Source organism: Coenobita brevimanus, chromosome 57, assembly GCF_032717465.1.
Source record: "Coenobita brevimanus isolate Jiangsu-jjx chromosome 57, ASM3271746v2, whole genome shotgun sequence".
NCBI classification, from domain to species: Eukaryota; Metazoa; Arthropoda; class Malacostraca; order Decapoda; family Coenobitidae; genus Coenobita; species Coenobita brevimanus.
This window is the reverse complement of record NC_137010.1, coordinates 48513794-48532129: the sequence shown is the minus strand read 5'-3', so window position 1 is coordinate 48532129 and position 18336 is coordinate 48513794. Positions and strand designations below refer to the sequence as shown.

Below are 18336 nucleotides of genomic sequence, written 5' to 3'. Positions count from 1 at the left end.
ATAATACCAGTGATGATAAACTTGGTGAGTGGCAGCTTGTTGAGAGAAGAAGACCTAGAATGAAAAGACCTCAGTTTAGAGGTGTAACAGGCTCAATGAAGAGTGGTGGGCATGATATTAAAGCAGTGAAAAAAACTTTGGATGTATTCTTGGGGAGGGTAGATAAACAAGTCTCTGTTGACAGTATAAAGAATTTTATTTATAGTGTTTTTAATATTTCTGTAATAAACATTGAGAAACTGCAAATTAGATCAGAGGAGTTCCATGCTTATAAGATTACTGTACGAGCTACAGATAGAGATAAATTATTTAACGGAGATTTATGGCCAGAGGACATTGTTTTAGATAAGTTTTATAATAAGTCTAGGGGGACCTTAAACAAAGATTCGATTTAGATACTTATATATAGATATTTTTTTTACTGTCTACAACTTTTAATATTTTTTATTATCTTGACTTTTGTCTTCAGTTGATTTACTGACTACTGTGTATAGTATTTTTAACATTACTGTGTACTTTTGCATTCTGTTATACTGTGGGTATTTTATGGTTACAGAATATCTTAGACTTTATTATTTTATTGCATATTTTTTAATCTTTTGGTATTTTATTATTGGAGTTTTATATACATATATATGTGTGTATGTGTGTGTGTGTGTATGTATATGTATGTATATGTGTATGTATATGTATATGTATGTGTGTATATGTATATGTATGTATGTGTCTATGTATGTGTATATATATATGTATATATGTATATGTATTTTTTTTTTCACTATCTGCCTCCTTTTGCTTCAGTTTTTATCATCCTATATTGAACCTTTCTTTTTTATATTTTTTCTTTCATAGATAATTTTAGATAGGAGTTTATTTATTTTTTTATTTTTTTACTGGACTTTTTTCTGGTACTTTTAAGCTTCATTGTCTGTATTTTTTTTTTTCTGTGCATTTTTAATATTGTAGTATAGAGAAGCATAATACTGTACCCTACATCATTATGGATATTACTATTTGTACTTACAACTGTTGTTCATTAAGGAAAAACATAGATGTGGTGCGCTCACTTGCAGATGGAAGTTATGATGTTATTTTTTTGCAAGAATCATTTCTTAAAGAAGATAGGCTAGGAGATTGTTTGCTTTTATTGATGAAAGGTATATGGGTGGGGATCTGCTGCTGGCTATTCAGAGAAATCAGTTAAATCATTTAGAGGAAGATGTGAGGGAGGGCTTGTTTGTCTGTGGAAAAAGAATGCTTCCTTTCAAGTTAAAGTTATATCTCTTGAAGCAAATATGATAATTTTGGAATTGTCAGTGAGAGGTTTCACAGTATTACTGGTAAATGTATATGTAAAAAGTGATGTTTGGGAGGATGTCACCCTTGAACTTTATTTGGAGTCACTGAGTAAGTTGGAGCAGGTTTTAATTAATTATAGCTATGATAATGTGTATTTTTTAGGAGATTTTAATGCAGACCCATTTATAGGTAGAGCATGGAATAATCTCAGCAATTTTATTGGGAGAAATGACCTGAAATGTTTTGATTATGATATGCTTGATATTAACACATTTACATTTATTCCTTACAACAACTCCTACACAAAATGGTTAGACCATATTATAGGTAGAGATTCCAAAAATGTTATAATTTCTAATATACAGGTGTTATATTCTTTTATTGGATCAGACCATTTACCAATGGTTGTATGTATGTACATAAATTGCCCTGAAGAATGCCTTGGTACATTTTGCCAGGGAGAAACAAGTGTTAGTGAGGACTTTTTAAATTGGAACAGCCTAAGTGCTGATGATATTAAAACAATAGAAAAAGATGTTAATAATGATTTGACAAGGTTAATTGCTCTTGAAACATTAAGTTGCCAGGTTACTGGATGCCAACGTAAGCAGCATATACAAGAACTTGATATTTTTTATGAGCAACTGATTTCTTCATTATCATCTCGTACTAAGAAATATAAGGGTATGAGGGTAAGAAAAAATAAACACAGAATTATTCCTGGTTGGAATAGAAATGTTAAAACACTGTATGAGATCACGCTGTGACTACATGGAATGGTTGAAAAAGGGAAAAGAAAGAAATTCAAAGGAGTACATGAAGATGGTTGGTAGTAGGAAAGAATTTAAATTAGCACTCTCTAAGTGCAAGAAGGAAGAAATTAATGAAAGATCAAAGGCTGTGGAAGAAAAATTCTTAAATAAGAATATGACAGCCTTTTGGAAAGAAATCAAGAAACAAAGTAATAAAATAAGGTCATCAAAAGTAGTTGATGGGACCAGTAATGATAAGGAAATAATAAACATTTTTAATGGAAGAATGCTCAGAGGAGTTGGAGATGTTAGTAGTGGTGATGAAGAGGACTCTTTCTCACAGTATTGAAAGAAAGGTGGAAAATTAAAAGAAAGTTTCATATATGCATATCAGTTGAAAGACTTTCTGTGTTAATTAAGTCATTGAATGATGGAATAGGGCATGATGGATTACATTCTTTTTTACTAAAGCATGCTTCAGTGGAGTTTTTAAATATTTTAACACATTTTATCAACAGTTGTTTTACTCATTGTTACATACCTGTTGAAATGTTAAAGGGTGATATCACTCCCATAGTGAAAGATCTGAAGGGTAATGCAGCGGACTCTGCTAACTATAGACCAGTAATGGTTTCATCTTGTCTTTTAAAAATTTTAGAACTTCATTTTTTAAATATTTTAAGTGAGAGTGTATTTTTTGATTCCAAACAATTTGGCTTCTGTAATGGAATGTCTACAGGAGATGCTTGTTTTTTATTAAAAGAAACCATTAGGTCTTATACAAAAGGAGGCAGAAAATCATACATAGCTTTTATGGATCTATCAAAGGCCTTTGATAATGTTGATCATTTTAAATTGGGTCATATTTTACTGGATAAAGGAGTTAACCCTGACTTAACATTAACTTTAATGAGATATTTAAGAAACCAGTTAGCAAGAATTACATGGAATGGGAGTAAAGGAATGTATCATATAATTAATAAAGGAGTGAGGCAGGGAGGAGTTCTTTCTCCTTTACTTTTTAAACTGTACATAGATAATGTTTTAAAACCCTGACGGAAACAGATGTGGGTTGCTGCCTTGGGGTTGTTAGATTGAATGCAATTGCATATGCTGATGATATAGCATTACTAGCTGATAGTGAAGAGCATATTCTATATTTGTGTGACATATTTGAACAGAATATTAATAGTCTTAATTTAAGAATTAACAATGATAAATCAAAAATTGTTATATTTCAACATAATAAGAAACAGGCACAAGGTATCCGTTATTTAAATTGTTATGAAGTGGTAAATGAATACAAATATTTGGGCCATGTAATTCAAGACAACTTTTCTGATAATCAAGATATTTATTTCAGATTGAACTCATTTTATGCTAAATTTAATTCAGTAATTAGAAAATTTAAGAACGTTAATGCACAGACGTTACTGTATTTGTTTAAAGCATACTGTGTCCCTGACTATGGTTTAAGTATTTGGAATATGAAAGATATGCTTAAAAGCAATGTATTCAGAAGCTTTGAAAGTGCATTTGCAAATGCTCTTAAGAAAATATATAATGTGCCAAGATTAATAAGTAATCATAGTATATCCAAGGCAGCAGGACTACTTTTACTTAGACACCATGTTGCCCTAGTGCAAGCTAGGTATTGTAAAGCCCTAAGTAGAAAGAATAATGCGGTTTTTAGGTTATTTTATCAGTCCTCTGGCCACCATGTTCCTCATTTATTGAAATATTTTTATGATAAATATGAGATAGATATATTGGATAACTCTGTGGACATTATAAATGCCAGAATTCAGTGGGTGCAGAACCATGAGGAAATAAGTGGTGTGGAGTTAATGTAAATTTCGAAAAAGATGTATAACAGTTGATACTGAATGTGTTGGTATGCAAATTGTATATATTGAATTTATTTATTTATTTATTTTTTTTTTAATTAATGAAATTGGATCAACTCCTCGATCTGATTGTTAAGGATTTATTTATTGTAAATATTTTATTAAATTCAATTGTAAAGGAGTATCTATAGTATTTATGATGATGAAATGTATTATATTTTATGTATCACGAGATACGAAATAAAGACGATTGATTGATTGATTGACTACTACTGCGACTACTACGACTACTACTCTCTCTCTCTCTCTCTCTCTCTCTCAGTGTATTCATAACGATGTAACTTGCTGTCTGTCTGGCTGTCTGTCTCGTTTCTACACTAGCCCTTCTCCCTCGTCCCCAGGATCCAGGATTATGGCCTTCAGTGGCGAGGTCCGGCAGAGAGGCCTTAGAGATACGCTACCTCCTGCTGCCGTACCTCTACACTCTGCACTACCTGGCTCACTCCCAGGGCCACACCGTGATTACACCTCTTTTCTTCCAGTAAGTGTACAAGGAGATAAGGAACAATACTGATTAAACTTGAAGACAGATGATTGGGGATTTGTTTTGCAGATTTGAGTTGATTTTGGGTAGATCTGAGTGGATCCTGTGCACATTACAAAGGGATTTGAGTGACAGTTATGCGGAAATGTGTATGTTTATTACATTTTTACAAGGTTCATGTGTTCATGCAAGTGGAACAATATTTTTGTGACTGGAGTACACTGAGTAGCCCATGTGTGTTTCCTTGGGAAAATTCGGGAGAAGAAAAAGTTTTTGTTTAAAAAAAAGACATTGCTATACATCATATTGCCACACCAAGCATTACCACACCTCACACTACCACACCAAGCATTACCACACTTCACACTACCACACCAAGCATTACCACACCTCACACTACCACACCAAGCATTACCACACCTCACACTACCACACCACATACTGCCTCACCTCACATTGCCTCACCTCACTTGAGGGAGGCTCAAAGGGTAGAGACTGGAGAGGTGGCCTGCAGTCCTATCGGATCCCTTTCAAATCCCCCCTGGGACAAGAAACAGTTTATGGTTCTGAATTTAATAAATAATAGACTTTTCTGATCTACCAGAAGACCGCCGACATATCGTAAAAACATCCCCGCTAATACTAGTACACCAGTCTTGTATGAGACAGCCCAAGCATGTATTCAATATGGACGGCGGGTGTCAGCGCCGAAGCGGTGACATGTGGAGATGTAGCAGGAGTACTGGGCCTGGGGATATGCCCAGGGGATAGGCCCTGAAGTCTTTGCCCAGAGTCGGACACATTAAAAAAAATACACACACACACACACACACACACACACACACACACACACACACACACACACACACACACACACACACACACACACACACACACACACACACACACACACACACACACACACACACACACACACACACACACACACACACACACACACACACACACACACACACACATTACGAGCACGTACGGCACTAGTAAATTCTATTGCGGGTACGAAATCAGATAATGCCTTTTTGTTATGAGTGGCGAGGAACGAAGACGTGTTTTGTTGACTCACATAGCAGGTGATATTTCCTCTCTCTCTCTCTCTCTCTCTCTCTCTCTCTCTCTCTGTCTCTCTCTCTCTCTCTCTCTCTCTCTCTCTCTGTCTCTCTCTCTCTCTCTCTCCACGCCATCTCATCTTCTCGTAATTGTTCACACTCTCCCTTCTCTTCGCCACAAACCCTCCTCCTCTCTTTACAATTAGTCTGTCTGATTTCCTTCGTAACCCCCTCTCCATACCTCTAGGTTCCCCACTACGGTCTTCACGTTGGCCATTGATGACCAGTTCCTGTGGGGTTCGTGGCTGATGGTAGCCCCCGTAGTAAGGCAGGTGAGCAGCCACATTACTAGGCGCTTTAAGGCTTACCAGAGGGTGTAGGAGAAAGAAGCCAAAGGAGAATGAAAGATACTATTTCCCAAGAATAAATGTAGTGGAATGAAGTTAAGGAGTAATTTAAGATACTGATAATTAGCAATGAATAAATGAATATAGTGGAACGCAGTGGAAGGTAGTGCAACAGCAGTATTATGCCTGCATAATCTGCTTTGCTTTCCCGATGGCTGCTTTTTCCAAATTACGGGGGGGGGGGGAATGGTCAGCGTAGGTGGTGACCAAGAGATAAGGAGGTGGGCTGCTGGACAAATGAACGCAAGACCAATCTCGGACTGGGGCAAGGAACGCTATAGGGTTGAATATCTGTAAAATGGTCTTAACTGAGCTGCTACAAGAGTCCCGTGCACCATAAATGCAACTGTGTATATCGGTTTTCACTCTCTCCCTGATCAGGTTCCCTCAGATCCTCTCGACAATTTCCGTTACCTGGTTTAACAGCTTCTGATTATCATAGTTAGCTTCCTCGATGACATCTCGCTTCCCCATATATATATTCAGTCAGTTACTTGGCACTGAGATAAATTCTTACATTTGCTTGATGAGGTCGTTTAACCATCCTTACACCAGTATCATCTGAAGCTATCGGTATTTCAATGACTGTAACAGGGCTGCCTGATATCTCAGCATTTTGTCTATGATGGTCTTCATACTGTCACATTCAGTTAGAGTAAGTGGTCCCTGTTTTGATGCTGCTGGGTCCAAATTAACCTATTCGCAGACAAACTGCACATTCACCAAGTGATTATAATGATTCCAAGTTACTCAAACAACTTTTCATACACATTGATCACCAACTATGCAGTATTGCAACCCTACATTTGTTTAGTTCCTTTGAATGTCACTTTTATCACTTGTACTATTCAAGTTATTCACGACATTGTTACATTAATTTTATAGATTGATGTAATGTTCCATTGGCTTTATGTGTAACAGCTGATCAGAGCTCCTTACTACCATCCTTGTCCAGGTCTTGAATAATCTTCTCTCTATCCATTACTGCCTCATCCACCGTATCATTCTACCACCACCATATATTATGCGTGGGTAGTCCATTTTTTCAGCCACAGACTCAGTCATTTCGAAGAGGCCACGTTGTAGCGAATCCCACTGGTTCCTAAAGTGGTTACAACTTGCATTCTGTTCCACTTTGCACATCGAAACGTGAAATGCACCCATGACATTCTAATTCTGCAGATTCCACACTCTTGTCAAGATAATGATATACCCCTCCCTCTTCCCTACTTCTTCAGTAACATAAATATCTAGTTCTGTCTGGCATATTCCTCTCCTCCGAGCGTATTATACACCCAGTTTGATATAATGGGCCAGAGTGTTAGGGGTACGGAGGGATAGAAATACTACTGTTTACTAGCACTTTTCTCAGCTATGCAAATAAGCGTGTGCATTATGAAGATTCACTTGTAATTTACAGACTCGTTCCTCAGAGTGATTAAAATAAATACGATACCCTTCGACGGAAAGCCAAAAAATTAAATGCAGTAAGAAAAACCTTGAGGCACATATTGCAAGTATCAGTAAAACAAATCCCAAAGAATTTTTCAGTTACATAAGATGCAATAAGGTAATAACTCCGACAATCGGTCCCTTAATCACAGATAACGGTGAGCACATTGATGGTGAAACTATGATGGCAAAAATTCTTAATACTTTCTTTGCGTCAGTATTTACAACAGAAAATATACATACGATTCCTGCTGTTTCCCCCATTCCTATAGAAGAGGACAACATAATCACTGACATTACAGTTAGTGATCGCGGCGTACTACTTGCAATTAGCAAATTAAAAGATAATAAAACACCGGGACCAGACAAAATATCTCAACGTGTTTTGAAGGAACTACAGAATGAAATATCAAAGCCCTTACTTGAACTTTTTAACTTATCACTTAAGAGCAGTGAGGTGCCACATGAATGGAAACTTGCTAATGTAACCCCAATATTCAAAAAAGGTAACAGAGCACAGCCAGAAAACTACCGCCCAATTAGTTTAACATCGGTGATTTGCAAATTGCTTGAAACTATTATCAGAGACAAGTTTGTGAAACACTTAGAATCAAACAATCTCATCAAAGATTCTCAACATGATTTTCGTAATAATCGCTCTTGCCTCACGAATCTGCTGGACTGTTTCATTGATGTACTGAGCATGTATGACGACACTAAATCAGTTGATGTTGTTTACCTTGATTTTCAAAAGGCTTTTGACAAAGTTCCACACAAAATACTCCTTCAAAAGCTACAGGCACATGTTTTCAGCGGCAGGGTCCTTCAGTAGGTTGAAGATTGACTCACCGGACGAAAACAAAGAGTTGTAATTAAAGGACAAGAGTCAGGCTGGATAAACGTTACAAGTGGAGTGCTGCAGGGTTCAGTGTTGGGTCCTATTCTTTTCTTAATATATATCGGTGATATTGATGAAGTATTATGTTGTAAAATTTCAAAATTTGCTGACGATACTAAAATAGGTAACAGAGCAGATACAGCACTGCAAAGACAGGCAATTCAGAGAGATCTTGATCGATTGTTTAACTGGGCCCAAGTTTGGCAAATGGATTTCAGTATTAATAAATGCAAAGTGCTAAACATTGGCAGTAAAAATGTAAGAGCTAGTTATAGCATGAATAATGTCCAACTTGATAGGGTAAACTATGAAAAAGACTTAGGAGTTATAATAACAAACGATTTGAAACCAAGCAAACAATGCACAGAAGCTGTGAAAAAAGCCAATAAATTGGTAGATTCATAGGTACAGCATTTGAATATAAATCCGATAATATTGTCCTCACTTTGTATAATTCCTTAGTACGCCCGCACTTGGAGTATTGCATTCAGTTTTGGTCACCGTATAATAAAAAGAATATGGAAAGCTTGAAAGAGTGCAGCGAAGGATGACAGAGATGATACCTAGACTGAGAAATAAACTGTACGGGGAACATTGAGAAGCCCTGAATTTATTTACCCTATCTAAATGGAGGTTACAAGGAGATCTAATTCAACTATTCAAAATATTCAAAGGACATGATAACATGGCTGTAGATAAATACTTCACAGTTGATCACTCGAATTATACTATAGGCAATGGGTATGAAATAATTGGCAAACGATTCCAGTTGCATGAAGCTAAGCATTTCTTCTTCAATAGAGTTGTAAATATATGGAATAAATTGCCCTCCAATGTAGTAAATTCTAATACAGTACTGACCTTTAAAAGTCGTCTCGATAAGTATTTGTTGACTAACCCCCAGCTTAATATGTTTACTCCTGAATAAAACACTTGAGTATGTATATTATTTTATTTTCTTATTTTTTATTTTTTATTTTTTAGAGCCTGGATCAATTTATGAATGCAAATATAGTATATACACAGACTAGGATATGCACAGATAGCCCTGAGTTAACGGTCACTACTCATACTCTCGACCTGAGATGGATTGTGGATCGCTGAGGGTCCTTGTTAGTTAAGTGACCACCATCGGGATTTTTTTTAACGTATCAGGGGTCACTGCTTCAGGAAGTGACTTGTGTGCTTGTCCCACATGGGAAAGCTCCTAGTCTCAGTGGAATGAACGGAGCTGGGGACAGATTGACTGCTACCTACCTTAATAGCGCCAGGCAAGGCTGCCACACCACCCATGAACATCCACACTGTGCACTGTGCAATTTGCACTCTGTGTCCGCAGACGCCCCGTTAACTCAATGTACCCGTACATGTTGTCATGTGTTATTTATTATTTGATTATTTACAGAAGAAATATGCGCAGCATGTGATGTGGTGTGTGGGAGGAAGAGAAGACGGAGGGGGGTGCAAGGAACAGCATGGTGGACTGAAGAGGTGAGACAGGCTGTGGCAAAAAAGAAGGAAGCATATAATGAATGGATGAGAAATAGGGGCGTGGAAGAAGTTGAGAGGTGGAAGAGAGAGTTATATGTAGAAAGAAAGAGAGAGGTGAAAAGATTAGTAAGAGAGAGTAAGAAGAGAGTGGATGAGGAATTTGGAAGGAATTTGAGTGTAAAGTGGAGGGACTGTAAGAAAATGTTCTGGAAAGAGGTGAAGAGAGTAAGACAGGGTGGAAGTGAGGTTAGCAGGGGAGTGAAAGATAAAAATGATAGATTACTAATGGAGAAGGGAGAAAAAAGTGAGCAGATGGAGAGAACACTTTAAGGATTTGTTGAACACAGAGGATGGAAGTAATGCGAGTATAAGTGGCTGGGGAATGGCTGGGAGAAGGAGGGAGGTGAGAAGACAGGAAGAAATCAGTAGGATAGAAGTTGTGGAAGCAATGAAGAAAGTTAAATTGGGGAAATCCCCAGGAATTGATGGAGTGTGTGGTGAAATGCTGAAGCATGGGGGAGAGATTGTAGTAGAATGGATGTGGAAGATGTGTAGATTGGCCTGGGAGGAAGGTAGAGTCCCGGAGGATTGGAAGTTATTCCCTTGTACATAGGAAAAGGGGAAAAAGAAGTGTGTGGTAATCATAGGGGCATTTGTCTTCTTAGTATAATAGGAAAAGTGTATGGTAGGATACTTATTGACAGAGTTAGGGAAATAACAGAGGAATTAGTTGGAGAAGAACAGGGAGGCTTTAGGAAGGGAAGAGGTTGTGTAGATCAGATATTCATTTTTAGGTCTTTAGTGGAAAAGTTTCTAGAGAAGGGAAAGAAGTTGTATGCGGCTTTCATGGATTTGGAGAAAGCATATGACAGGGTGGATAGACAAGGATTGTGGAAAGTATTAAGAATATATGGAGTAGATGGGAAGTTGTTGAATACTGTGAAGAGTATGTATGATGGTGCTAAGGCTGCAGTGCGTGTGGATGGTGAACTAAGTGAATTTTTCTCTTTGAAGGTTGGGTTGAAACAGAGATGTGTCATGTCTCCATGGTTATTCAATCTGTACATGGATGGGGTAATAAAAGAGGCACAAGGTAGGGTAGTGTATGTTGGAGTGGCCCTGGTGAGAGAGGATAATGTTTGGAAACTCCCTGTACTGTTGTTTGCAGATGATACAGTGTTGTTAAGTGAAGACGAAGGGGAGATGCAAGGCTTGGTGGATGAGTTTGGGAGAGTGTGTAAGAAACGGAATCTAAAGGTGAATGTAGGGAAGAGTAAAGTGATGGTCTTTGAGAGAGGTGAAGTCAGTGAACGTACAGCGAGGTTGGATGGTGAGGAATTGGAAAATGTGAGTACGTTTAAGTACTTGGGTAGTGTGATGAGTAAGGATGGAGGTTTGGAAGGTGAAATGCTTGAAAGCGTACAGCAGGGAAGAAAGGTTGCTGGTTCTTTGAAAGCAGTGATAAGAAACAGGGAAGTGAGCATGGAAGTGAAAAAGTTACTACATGACAGTATTGTGATACCAACTCTAACGTATGGAAGTGAAGCTTGGACATTGTTGGAAAGACACAAGTCAAGAGTGAGAGCAGTGGAAATGAGTTATTTAAGAGGAGCCTGTGCAGTCACATGGAGAGACAGGCTGACGAATGAGGATATAAAAAAGCGTTGTGGTGTGGATGTGGATGTGATAGGATGCGTTATGAGGAACACACAGAGGTGGTTTGGCCATGTGGATAGGATGGAGGGTGAAAGACTGACGAAGAGAGTGTTGAGTGAGGTGGAGGGGGGAAGAGGGAGGGGGAGGCCGAGGATGAGATGGAGGGATGGGGTGGAGACGTATATGAGAGAGGGGGGTGTGAGTTGGGAGCAGGGCAGTGAAATGGTGGGGGACAGGGCGACGTGGAGGCGTTTTGTTTGTGGCCACCCCAAACTGGATTGAGGCGTCTGGCAATAGATAGATAGATAGATTTTACTTTACAACTTTCTCTTTCAGGTTATTCATACACGTAGCTTATAGATAAAGTATTATAGAAAGTAACTTTTCCATTTCAGTCTTTCCTATGAAAATTCCATGTTTTTCTATGCTGCATGATGGTTTTTCTCACTTTTTCTTACCAGTTTTAACTGGAGGGTTTGGAGGTGGGGGAAGCCTTCTTGCTTTACTATCCTTATTCTTCAGCATTTAGAGTTAGATCTCGTGGTCATAGTCTACTCTGTAACAAACAGCCTCGAAAGGACCATAAGGTCTGTTGCTATTTGCTTTCCTTTGTACAGTACTCCTTTGCGACTCCAGGCTGAAAGTGCATGCTAATGACCCGTTGAGAATACCTAGTGAAGGCTTCCTAAGGTTCACGTATGTGCATATTTACCGTGGTAGGTGTGATCTTTCTGTAGGCCTGTAGGTTTTTCTTAATTATAAAAAAATGTTCGTACTATTCTTATGCTTGTCCTGTGCTTTCAACTTTGTTCTGTGCATAGAACATTCATGGCTCTACCTACATGACTGACAAGGATCCTACACGTGGTGGCGCTGTGTAACTTGAGTAGAGAGAAACAATCGCAACGTCCACCCAGGAGTCAAACCCCCTCATATTTTCCTGCCCCTCCCATATTTTCCTGCCCCTCTGACCCTGGTCCGACCCTGGCGATGTGCTGTTTACTGCATGGGGGAGGTAGTCCCCTACACAGTGTATGTACTGTACTGTACCTGTATGATGGCCCACAAAAGCAGTTGCTTACCTGTGGTCGACGGTTCTATTCGGCCAGACAGATCGAAATTAAACAACTTTAACAACAAGCAACCTACAGTGTTTTACAATTGTCCTATATCTCCCAGTCTTGCCCTGTACCCATATTCCTAATCTTGCCTCACTTTGATCGCAGTTGTTTATATCTGTTTCACTCTTGCCCAAGGCATGACTCCACGCCATATTTGAATTATCACAGCCTGGTAATATGCAGGAGGAAGATTAAAACCGTTCCCTTGTATAAGAAGTATTGTAAGAGATCGTTACAAACTATTAGCAACAAAAGTGCTGCCTTCCGGTGACTGCTGTGAGCGATGAGTGATATACGAGTAGTTTTCTGTAACTTAGGAAACATTTACTGCGTCGGGTAGCAACCATATAACCAACAAATGAACTCCTTGTGTTCAGGTATATTAAGGTGTTCAAACTGGAAGTGAACTAGAAAGTTTCTCATCCGAGTGTTGGCTGGGGCATATTGCCCACATAATGCCATTCTGGGACGAGCAACTGTTCACTCTCACTTTGGTAGCCAAGCTTCAGGGCATTACGCCCCAGATGTGGCATGAAGATCATGGATGATGGATTTTTGTCAGTCAAAAATATTTCTTTTAGGTCGCAGTTCTTCACTTTGATTGAGGTCTGGGTGTCAAGTGTTTGGAAATAGTATGGATGAGGATGGAAGTGTGAGCAAGCAATTTTATATACAACTTAAACTCGAGAAACCTTATAATTACGGCCTCTGTTTCAGGGGACCGAGTCTCGAGAGGCGTACTTCCCTGAGGCTCCGTGGTACGACTATTACACTGTGAGTATAATTATTTACACCATGTAACAAAGGGCAGAAAGAATGTACTTGAGTGAGAAAAAATGTCATTATTTTTTATTTATTTTTTTTGGCTCACAGTTCACGATGTTTTCATTTAATGGCACCAGATCACTTCCGCAACTTGGACACTAAGTTGTACAGTATATGCATGAAATTCATTGAGTCTTAGCGAAGTGGTAGAAATGAGTATCCTTGGTTAGCCTACTTGTCAACTCAACCGTCCACTTTGACTACACTCTGCCATGAATAGAGCTGAAGGGAGTTGGGAATTCATTATGTAACAGTAATCACGCAACACTAGCTCTTACCAGTGTATTTCTGTGTTTCTGTCCAGGGCCGGAGTGTAGAGAAGGTTGGTGAGAAGGTCGAGGTGGCAGCCCCTCTCTCTTACCTGCCGCTGTACGTGAGAGGCAGAGGGGTTATGGCCACGCAGAGGATCAGAAGTAACACCATGCTGGCCAGGTGAGTGAGATTTAGTGAGAGAAATGAGTGGGCGAATGGGATGAGAGGGGCAAGTTGGCTGAGTGGGGTAGGAAGTGAAGAAAGTAGCGGGGATTCAGGAGAAGAGGATAAGAAACCACGTCGGGTTCATGAGTGCGGCGAGTATGGCGAGATGGTGTAAGAGAGGTGAGAGGAGTGAGGTGGGAGGGGATGAGAAACGTGAGAGGGATATGTAAAGATGATTTAACGAGAGAAGAAAAAGCGTGGATTATTTAACGAGAGGAGAGAAAGCGTGGATGAAAGGAATTGCAGAACAATGTTTGGTGTGTGACTGATACGAGTGAAATTAGGGGGGTGAGTGGAAAAGAATGGAGTGAGATGAAATGGACATCTGAAATAAGAATGGTGAGAGGCAGGGATATATGACAAGAAGAATGAAGCTGAGTGATAAGAGTGAAAATAGTAGAAAGGTAGGACTGGGTGTGAGAGAGAGAGAGAGAGAGAGAGAGAGAGAGAGAGAGAGAGAGAGAGAGAGAGAGAGAGAGAGAGAGAGAAACTATTCTTGATAAGTGTTGACAGCTATGTAAATACACTAAAATAATACAATAAATACACTACAAACATAGCTCACCATTTAACCGCTTCAGCCCGGGCACATTCTTCATAAATTTCTTAATGCCAATACCTGACTATTTCATTCAGCTTTAGAGAACATCAGTAGAAAACGTTACATGTTTCAAGGAATGAAGGAAAAGTCTCTCTCTCTCTCTCTCTCTCTCTCCATCTTATTCCCCCTTTTTTCACTCCTGCTCCCCACCCTCCTTGCATACACTCTGTCCCCAATTCCAGTCGATCTGTGTCTATCTACAGAACAGAGCCGCTGGGACTAATCATAGCGCCGGACTGGAAGGGCAAGGCTACTGGGATGCTGTACTGGGATGAGGGGGAAAGTAGTGGTGAGTAATTGCCTTCTTACCGCTCTGCCTTTCTTTTATGTCTGTAAATTAAAAAATGCCTACTTATCAGAGTGTGCAGGGATGGCTCCAACGCGCCCTTAAGCCCAGAGACATGAATATTTTTAAGCATTTAGCCTTAATTCTCACGCCAAAATATAAAACATATCCTAAAGTAGCTAAAACATTACGCTAACATGTTAAAATATAATTGAATAAAATAATCTTGATTTCTGCTTATTCTTCTTCACTTGTCCTTTTAGAACCCTCCGGCCCTTGAATGGCAAAGCCGATCATTTTTTTTTTTTTTTCCTACGGTGAGGTTTCATTTTCCGCATGATCGGAAGTACGGCAGATATTACCCGGAAAGTCATTAGTAATAGGCCGAGAATAGGTCAGCTTTTATCATTGTGGTCTGACTTATGCGAAACTTAGTGAAATGGTAAAGGGTCGGCGAAGGGTGAAGGTTTTCAATTTTGATAACAATAGGTTAAAGTTTAAAGCCACAGAACAGTGTCAAATTTTCGGCTTTTTAGCCAAAAACGTTTGTTATTCATTTCGGATTAAACTTGGTGGAGCGATTTAGGATCAGCTAAAAATCAACTATTCACTTTTTAGAAAGGTAGGTCAAAGGTAAAGGTCACAGGGCAAAAACAGTTTAAGAACTTTATATCCAGTTTGGACCGAACCTACTGGAAGAGCTAATTGGAGCCCCCACAAACTCCTGAAAGTTGCCAGTGTTCGCCGGATCACTAAACAGCGTGGTGTCACTACCCGCTCAGAGTTGGTGTAACTTCCTTTAAAAAAAAAAAACTATCGGGTTTATTCTATCTTTCTATCTATTGCCAGACGCCTCAATCCCGTTTGGGGTGGCCACAAACAAATCGCCTCCAAGTCGCCCTGTCCCCCGCCATTTCACTCCCCTGCTCCCAACTCACACCCCCCTCTCTCATATACCTCTCCACCCCATCCCTCCATCTCATCCTCGGCCTCCCCCTCCCTCTTCCCCCCTCCACCTCACTCACATACACTCTCTTCGTCAGTCTTTCACCCTCCATCCTCTCCACATGGCCAAACCACCTCAGTGTGTTCCTCATAACGCTTCCTATCACATCCATATCAACACCACAACGCTCCTTTATATCCTCATTCGTCAGCCTGTCGGGTTTATTACTTATGCATAAAGCATTATACCAGTATTATTTTCATCTTAGATATTTTTCTGATATTCTAAACGAGATTTTCGCTGAGAAGTTCTTCACACTGTTTACTAAAAGCCATTAAAGCTTATTGTGTGTTATTGCATTCAGCACATTTTTATTTAGTGTTATGAATCTCAGTTGTTGGAAAAATTTATCATACAGTTTCCAAAGATCGTAATCTTTCATTTGGCAAATTCTGACATGATTGTATTCATCATACATTTAATAATAGTAAGAATTGCACGGCCGAAATCTTACGAGGCCGAGATAGCGACCCGAATTTTTAAATGCATGGTATTCCTCTTGGTTTGAGAAAACGTCTCAGTTCTGCTACAATCTATTTTTCCATATATATTTTAGCTGTGCAGTCGACCGCGGCACTATATTTTCCGGATTTATCGGCTGATTTCAAAAGGCATGAGCGTCAGGTGCGGTGCAGAGCCGTAGATAGAGTTTGGCCATGCTTAGTCACAGGAGGTCATGCGTGATTGGCCAGTTCAGGTCACGTGACGTCAAGGCGCCATACCAAGGCTATTTGAAGGCCTTGGCCATACTGCCTCCCTCCCACCTGCGCTTCCCGCGACAGACGGCTCTCGGCCCACCTACGGCCTAGTGTCTGCAAACAATGCACAGTGCAGTGACCAGCTACCATAGTTCATTATTTCGATATGGTTCTCTGTGTAGTTGTGGGCTGTGCTGTACAGCCTGGGATGGGTAGAATAATGCACAGATTTCCCAGAAACCCAGCGAGACGACGACAGTGGGAAATTAAAGTAAGACGTAAGAACTGGAAAGCTCCTTTGTACTTATGAGCAATTTTCATTCTACAGCCACTACTCTATTATCTCGTGACTCTGGAGAAAAATTTCATAATGTGCATAGTTACAGAAAAATAATTTATCCTCAGGATCATTTCGAGGAGGATCAGTATGAATGTGGAAGAGTTGATGGCCTGAAACGACTGAAGTCCACCGCTGTTCCTACAAAGTTTGTGTCCACAAAATCAAGTGCTACATCACGCAAACCTCCCCGGAAAAGGCATATACGTGCACAGAACCTATAGATCCCCCTGCAAAACGAGTACTTGTTGAACACTCGTATGCAATATATAAAGTTAATGATGCTCAACATGAACTACAAACATTTTCTAATGAAGGTAGGTCTATACCAGACAGTATGCACACACAAAATACTGTTAGTACTCACAGGAGAAATAAGAGTATGCAGTCACAGAAAGTATTAAGATTTAAAAAATATTAAGGTAACTGTTAGTGTTAGCTCTAGCAGCAGGTATAAAAAGGACTATCTGTGTACATAACTCCAACAATTTGCCTTATGACATTTCAGCTGTAAATGATTGCTAGAATATCACTCCCGAAGCTGTTGGTGGAAATTCTGGCGATGATGATGATGATGATGATGCAGAATATACTACTCCATTGCACAGCAGGAAAGAGAAGCTACACACAACAGAGGAAACAGTTGCTGTTGTAAACCCTGTGGAAGAGTTACGGGAAGCAGCATTAATGAGGACGATAAAACTTCTCAGAGAAAAGGTTGCACATGAGCGAAAGGAAAAACATAAAGCCTTAAAGCAGAAAGCAGCTCTAGAAGGTAACTTGACAAAGGTTTTTAACAAGGATCAGCTTACTTGTCTCAGTCGTGGCAGGCAGGGAGGTAATTTTCGAGGGATGAAATGGTCAAATGAGACAATTAAGAAGGGTCTTCATCTGAGGTTTGCTTGTGGGTCAACAAGGTATAATCTATTTTTGCAACAAAAGCAGCCCTTGCCATCTCTTCGGTCACTGAGGAAAAAACTCGAGTTTATAAGTATGAAACCTGGCACTTTGGAAGAGGTGCTTTCCTTTTTACAGATAAAGGTTGCTGCTATGAATCCAGAAGAAAGGGAGTGTTGCATGATGTTAGATGAAATGTGTATTCAAGCGGGTCTCCAGTACGACCGATCATCAAGCTGTTTGAGGGGTGACGTGACACTTCCTAATCACAGTGGTATAGCAGCTCATGCACTCGTCTTCATGTTAGGAGGAATAACTACCAGATGGAAACAAATAGTGGCTTACTACTTTACAGGAAACAGTGTCAAGGGGGAAACTCTAAAACCTGTAGTTTCGGAAATAATAACACGAGCGAAGGGCATTGGATTACATGTTAGTGCCGTTACATCAGACATGGGGAGTGCAAACCGGGCTCTTATGAATAGCTTTGGTATTATTTGTTCATGGCACTGTAAAGTAGTAAACAAGAATCCTCATCCATGTAGCAAAGATGATTTCCTTTACTTTATGCATGATGTGCCACATATTGTGAAGAACTTATAGGCATCTCTTGTGAAAGGCAATATCATTTGAGTGACGCAATTGTAGAAAAATTTGAACTGTCATCGAATGAAG

General features: G+C 39.6%; 1 pseudogene; it reads left to right on the top strand.

The window, feature by feature from the left end:
- LOC145401986 (maltase-glucoamylase-like) overlaps positions 1-18336 on the top strand; it is a 426725-nt pseudogene that overhangs the window by 45953 nt on the left and 362436 nt on the right.